Below are 7,624 nucleotides of genomic sequence, written 5' to 3'. Positions count from 1 at the left end.
TCAGAGTCTGGAGGCTTCCCTTGAGCCTCTGAGAGGGTGAAAACAGCCTCCCCTGGGCTCCGGAGGCCGTCCAGAAGCCAGAAACAGACCAGTTTCCAGACTTCTGAACTTCTGGGAGGGCCATTTTTCACTGTCCCACAGCCTCTGCGCGGACCCTGCACTTACCTGCATCCAAAATGGGATGCGCAGAGAGTCCTGGAAGGGGCAGGGTGGGATGGGTGGGGCCAGCCAGTCGGTTCAACTACCGGTTCAGCAAATCAGATATGAATTTAACATCTGGTTCGCCTGAACCAGCCTGAACTGGCTGAATCTGACCTGGCTGAACTGGCTGAATCTGATCTGGCTTGGTGTAATGTATGAAACAAGCTCCAATAATTCAAAAGTCTAATGAATTTCTTTCTTTTTTTCATCTTAAAATACTTTGACAATGGGGATGCATGAGAGTTAATTTCTAATTTAGTTTTCTAGTTAATGGAAGGCTGCTTCCTTAAGAGAATTGATGTGGAAAGAATTATTAAAGGAAAAATATCAGAACCGCCACAATTTATATAGCACAGATTTGATTTTATTTCTTATGCTATAGATGATTGGATTACACAGGGATGGAAGTAAAGAATATAGGGCACTTAGTGTGAAATCTAAATAAGATGAGCTGTTAAAGATAGGTCTCAGATATGCCATTCACCCTGTTACCAAAAACATACAAATGACTATAAGGTGGGGAAGACAAGTAGAAAAGGTCTTCTGCCTTCCTTTCACAGAAGGGATTTTCAAAACTGCCTTGAAGATCACAGTGTAGGAGATAATGATAAAAATAAAGCAACCTAATCCTAATGATTATACTAGCCACAAGAAATCCTGCTTCAACTAGATTGAACCCAAAGCAGGACAGTTTTAGCAAATGTGGAATTTCACAGAAAAATTGGTTGACAACTTTAGAACAGAAAAGGGTGTAAAAAGTACCAGAGGTGTGCTACATACCATAGAGAAGGCTTGTCACCCACACCAGAATCATTATTTTGATGCAGGCTTTCAAATTCATCACCAACTCATAATGCAATGGATGGCAAATAGCAACATACTGACCATATGCCATGACTGTCAGGAGGAAGTAATCAGAAGCTTCAAAGCAGGTAAAGATCAATACTTGTGCAAAGCAATCGAAGTAAGAGATGTATCTGGTGCCCATGAGAGAATTGATCATGGATTTGGGGACAGTAGCTGAAACAATACCCACATACTGCACTGACAAATTCACCAGAAATAAGTACATGGAGCTGTTTAGTTGATGATCAAAAACTATGGCAGAGATGATGAGAAGATTTGCTGTTGTGATTGCCAGATATAATATGAAGAATAAGAAGAAGTATAAAAGCTGCATGTGCCGATCTTTGGAGAATTCCTGGAGCAAAAAGTAAGAGACAATTGTTTGATTCTCCATCTTTAAGCTATGACTAAGATGAATGCCAGATCTGTAGGAAATCAGAAGTGAGAATACCATTAAATTAAAACAGTGAAGCTACAGCTTAATACATACTGGAAACAGAAGGGAAAATATAATAATATTGTGACAATTAAAAGAGAACTATAAAATTGAAATAATGCCAATGTCCAATCAGAACACTCTCTCTAAATTGCAATTAATCATTGATGAAATAACTAACCCGGAAGACTTTTATTTCCCACCCCCCTTCTTCCATTCCCTGTAATGGTTAAAATGTTTGCTTCCAAATATGGAGAATCTGCCAAGTATACCTTTAGCACTGAGAAAATTCATATCACACCCACATAACAGAGAGGAGGAAAACATCTCTAGGATATTTTTGGCTGAAAAATAAAATAAAAGATTTGGGGTTCAGCCTGAGAGATGGCCTTGAAGAAAACTGAATTTTCAATCTATTATTTCACTTTCACCACTGAATCTTATTTTTTTTCTGGATAAGGTATGGATAGACCAAATAAGAATATTGTTGGGTTGTGACTTCCGCTTTTCAAGGCTTCGGCGGCGGCAGGAATCCGCGGTCGTGCATGGTTCCTGCTGTGCTCACCGCCGAAGTGCCTCCGATCCAGCTGGATCTGGAGGATATGGTTGCCCCGTAGAGGCAACCAAAGATAGAGGAGATCCAGGTAGGGGTTTGGGGGTATCGCAAACCCCCTCCTCAGCCGGCTAAACTCCTTTTTCCCAAGGCGGTGGAGCGGCGGGCAGCAATGGCCGCCACAAAAAAGCCTGCAGCCAGGTAAAATTGTGCAGGAGGAAGTTGGAGAAAGTGAAAGTTTTTTGGCTGAACCGGGACAACAAGGAACTTTTAAACACCCTGGAATTTTAATTGCTTGAATGATACATTGCTTCCTAAGAAGACTGGAAAGTGGCAGAAGAAAATTGAAAGGGAAAGTTATTTTTCTCTCACTCTCCCTCCCCATGGAAATAGCTGATGGAAATTGGAAAAACCTGCTTGGGCACAGAAGGTAACTAAACGTGAAATTTAAAGCCAGGGGGATAAAAGATTTCTGAACATTGGAATTAAAAACTAAAACCTTTTTTGCTATAAGTGGGAGGGAAGAGGTAAAGAACTTATTTTAAGATTGTACTGAAGGAGACTGCTTGGAGTTTATAAGACCAGAAATAAATGGCAATAAGACTTTTAAAAAATTACTTTGGAACCGTGTAATTGAATTCTACCCCAGGAAGAGAAAATATAAAAAGAAGAATGTGCTAAATGAAACAATTTGTTCTGATTTGGATTGCTTTGTGACTTTGGGATTTTTGGGAACTATTTCTTGAAAGATTAAAAACATTTGAGTTGTTCTTAAGAGAAAAAAAATGGCATTATCTGTTGAGGAATTGCAAATGGAATTTCAAAAGCTAAAAGAAGAGGAACAAGAAGGCAAGGGCTCTTCTGGATCTATTTTTCACTTTTTAGAAATGGCGATTTCTACCTACCAAGAAATACAACAAGAAGAAGGCTGGGATGAAGAAGAAGCCATCTTTAATGGACAGACAATCTTACTTGAGGAAGAAAAGAGAAAGGGGGAAAAGAAAATGGAGAATTCAGAACTTAAAAAAGCAACCAAGAAAGGGAAAAATAAGATGAAAAATCGACACAATGTCAGAAAGCAACAGAAAAGAGAAATACAACAGAGAGGGAAGATTAAGAGAGGGGAGTTTGAGAGATGGGGGGGCAAAAAGGCTAGAATTGATAAGAAAGGAAGGGAAAAAGGAAAGAGAAGTCATAAAGGTTTAAAACAAGATGTTAAAAAACAGGTTTTTTTCAGAGACAAAGGGTAAATTATAATTTAAAAAATGATTCTGCAAAAGTACATAAGATTGTATTGTAGATATTAGTATTTGAAATCAAGTTAGAAAACTGAAATATTATATGAGTTAATAATGCATTAAAGGGAATGTATAAAAATGTTTAAGATTTAACAATAGAGTTTAATTTTCTATGGAATATTGTTTTTACTATCTTATAAACTTAATTCTCTTTTTTTGTTTTATTATTTTAAAATGTAATACTTAGAATGTACTAAGCAGAATCAGTATGGAATGTATGTATTATTTTAAGTGTTAAATTTAGGGGAAAGATAAAAAGTTGTCATACTTCAACCAGAGATTACAGGAGAAATATTGTATTAGAAAGAAAAGATAAATAGATAATTGAAAGAGAACGGACAAAAGATGCAAGTATAATTATCTAAACTGTGATGAAATAAATAAAATAGAATTAAGAGAGTGAATGAAGAGAGAAAATATATAGAAAATATAGAATGTTAAATAAGATATGAAATAGTATATTAAGTGAGCATGAATTTGATTTATGTCTGTACAAAAGGTTTGTAACCCGGGGTAAGCCGCTTTCCAAAAAGAAGTTTTATGTATTTATGTTTTGTGTTTTGTTTGTCTATATTTGAATTAATAAAACGCTAGAAGAATGTTGGAAGAGAATAATGAAATTGTAACTAAGACAGATGGATACAATGAATATATACAATTCAAGGTAAAAGAAATATAACTGAATAGAAGGAAAGGGAGAAATAAAGAGAAGTTGGGAAAAGATATGAAGTTGAACAGATAAGATAAATATACATATTAAACTGTGCTTGTATAGAAATGTGATAATTTGGAATTATCCTGTCTTTAAATAAGATGCTTTATTTGTTTTTCAGAAAAGATGTCCTATGTTATTATATTCTACGTTTTGTTTGTTTGTGTATTGTTTTTAAAAATTAATAAAAATTTTTTTTTTTAAAAAAAAAGAATATTGTTGGGTTGTGTTTAAATTACCAGTTGGTCATAATACAGCTCAGCAGCCTTCAACTGTCCTTTCAGTGAAACATGATGTACTATAATTCTAGCAGTTACAGGATATAAAATAATATAAAAAGGGCCTTATTCCAAGCCAGGTCCTCACTCAAGTGTTTCTATTTGCATTGCTGATTGCTGTAATTTTATATATAATCAAATGTGATATTTCACATAAATTTTCAACTGTTTATAATTTTTGGATTTATAGTATTTATCTTATATATTAGTGAAGAGGTAATTTGTTGATTAATTAACTTTTTATTTTGTACTTCTGGAATGTATGACCCTATTTAATAACATTGCTCAGGCAGACACCTGTTCATAATACAAGATTATAATTCTCATCTCCATATTCACTGGATATAAAAGGATAATAAGAGATTTTATTGAAGATTATCTAAATATAAGATACAAATGGAAATAAAGACATAAGGAAAACAGTAAAGGAAGTGGAAGAAGAAAGAGAGGTAAGAGGAAGGGGGGAAAAAGCAGCCCAGTAACTTCCAACATTTTTTGGTGCAGTATATTACAAGGTAAAATTACAGTCTCAACTTTTTACTTTCATATAATTAATAACTACTAGCTGTTTCTATACAACAAACTAATATAATAATAAAGTAATAAATAACTAATAATAATCCAAAGTCGAGGTTTCATAATCTCCAAGTAAAAGCAAAGCTAGGCACATTCTTTTTCTTGATTAGTTAATCTTGAAAGTTAATTATGCTATCTCTATAAGTTTTATCATGGATGAGAAGCAAAACATTTTTTTCTTCTTCCTCAAGGAAAAAACAGTCCACTTGCTTTTTGAAAAAGCACCTTTGAGGCTCCCGGTTCCATCACTTTTTCTATCCATTCTTCCATTGTGGGAACTGATATATCTTTCCATTTTTTTGTATATATAAAATTATAACTGCAATTAGCAAATATAATAACAAATTTCCAATATTTTTTTCAAGATCCTTATCACTGAGTCCCTAAAGAAAAGTTTTGGTTACAAATGTATATTTGTTTTAAGGGTTTTCTGAATTGGCACATTAATCTCTCCGATATTTATTTACTTTCTCAAGGTCCTCTATGTATGATAAAAAAAAAATCATATTTACAATTGCATTTCCAACAAATATTTGACAATTTGTCAGGGATGAAGTACCAATGGTTTTCTAAAAATCCTCTTTCAGGTTCAATGTAAATTTCAGCCCTTTCAGCCACCTATTTTCCCACTGTTCAGGCATTATAGCCAAAGATTTTCATCCATTAAATCAAATAGTGTTTATCATATTCATTAACTGGTTTACATTCATTAACTGGTTTACAACTTTAACATTTTAGAAACCTTAGCAATAGCTTGTTCATTATTAACACATTATACAATTTCAAATTCAGTTTTTACCATTTCAAAACCATAACTTTTTTATCTAAATTAAAATTTCTTTCAGTTGTAAATATGTAAGTCAGTGATAAGCATATCCTTCTAACTCTAATTCTCCAATCAACTCTAGTCTTAATGGCAAACACAGACAGGATAAATCTGGCTTCTTCCCATAATCTTTCCAAACAGCAGGTGAAGAATCTGAGTAGAGTAGAAGAGAGTATCCATTCAGCATTTCACCTTCTTCTTTATGTTGCTTCTGTTTAGTGCATTACACTTTGATCTGTGTGATTAAAGCTATCTCCCGACCACATGATAGCAACTTGGTTGTCGTAAAAGTAGCACAAAATTTCTCCAGATTGAATATTGGCAAAGTTTTTTTAAAGGAAAATCAGGTTGATGAGGAGCCAATAATCCAGATGATTTGTTTTCTTTAGATATTTTCAAGAAGAGTATGTACAGCCATCTGTCAAAAGTACTTTAATTTGTATCTGTGCAATGAGCAGGGAATTGTATCCTCAATCACCTCTTCCATTCTATGATACATTTTTGTAATTCCTAGCCACCACCATACTTTTTTTAGTTTATTACTTAGTGTAGTTAATACACTTACATACTATCATAATGTCATTTTTAAATGGAACATTCTACCCATTGATAAGTGTTGATCTGGAGATATTTTTTTTGAATTTTTCATGCATACTTTATACTTCTCTAATTTAACAGAGGAAACTAATGTAATATTGATTTTTTAAGCTAAGCTTAAAAAATGGTTGAATATTCCCTGCAAATAATACTGAAGAGGGATTTTTGCCCAACCATTTTTTGCTGTAACGTTTTACTGCTATTAAAGTTCAGCATTCTAGTTAAATGTGAAACAAACATTTAATCATTTTTAATAACCCTCATATATACAGATGTATGTAGAAATGATGCTAATTCTGATTCATAATAATTTAAACATACCTTTCTTAGTCTACATTTTTGAAAACAATTCTCTCTTTATTACTCTCCTATCCCTAAAATATTTTCTATTACAGCAAATCACCGGGTTCTAATTTCATTTTATTAAATCCTGTTCCAATGAAAACAAAAGTAGAAATGCATCTAATACAGAGTCAACTCATGGATATAACTGCCAATTTGCCCCCGATGCTTGGAAATGCTTTTCTGTAAAATAATCAATAACAAAAATCACTTACATTTTTCTTCACTGAATTATTGTTTTTCTTGATGTCTGCTGTTTAAAATCTTTGGTATGAATCCTGTAATTGATAAATGCTACCCTTGTTCAGTCATGAAAAAGATGTGTCACAGTGGGAATATTTGACTTTATATTTGATAAGCTTAATAATGCTGACTTTATATCTATATGACTCTATAGCTTCCCTCTAGACCAGTGATCCCCAACCTTTTTTATGCCGCGGCCCGGTACCGGCATCAGCTGGGCGCCGCGGCCCGGTACCGGCATCAGCTGGGCGCCGCCATCTTTTTTGATGAAACGTGCTTCCGGTGAGCTTTCTACCGGAAAAGCTCACGGAAGCACTGGCGCCGTCATCTTTTTTTGATGAAAACTTGCTTCCGGTCAGCTTTCTACCCGGAAAAGCTCACCGGAAGCACTTTTTCATCAAAAAAGATGGCGGCGCCAGCAAGCCAGCGGCCCGATAGGACTTGTTCCGCGGACCGGTACCGGTCCACGGACCGGTGGTTGGGGACCCCTGCTCTAGACCATAGAAACAACATTAACAAATATTATATGAGTTGCTTGATTTTTAACATAATTAACAATTAGCAGCTATTGTTTTCCCTGCTCAAATGGGGATTAAGCGAGTAGGCTTTCATGACATATGTTCTATAACATATTCAACATCGAGAATACTATTTTACAGACAGATTTTTGTCTTTATTTTGTCTTCCAAGCAGATTTCTTCATTGTTTCCCACTTT

General features: G+C 34.5%; 1 pseudogene; it reads right to left on the bottom strand.

The window, feature by feature from the left end:
- Positions 1–528: 528 nt before the first annotated feature.
- LOC113423034 (olfactory receptor 14A2-like) lies at positions 529–1,441 on the bottom strand (annotated as a pseudogene).
- Between the last annotated feature and the right edge of the window lie 6,183 nt (positions 1,442–7,624).

This window comes from Notechis scutatus, chromosome Z (genome assembly GCF_049901735.1).
Source record: "Notechis scutatus isolate UNSWTSFEM ecotype Mainland chromosome Z, rNotScu1.2, whole genome shotgun sequence".
Classification (NCBI taxonomy): domain Eukaryota; kingdom Metazoa; phylum Chordata; class Lepidosauria; order Squamata; family Elapidae; genus Notechis; species Notechis scutatus.
This window is presented reverse-complemented; position numbering and strand designations above follow the sequence as displayed.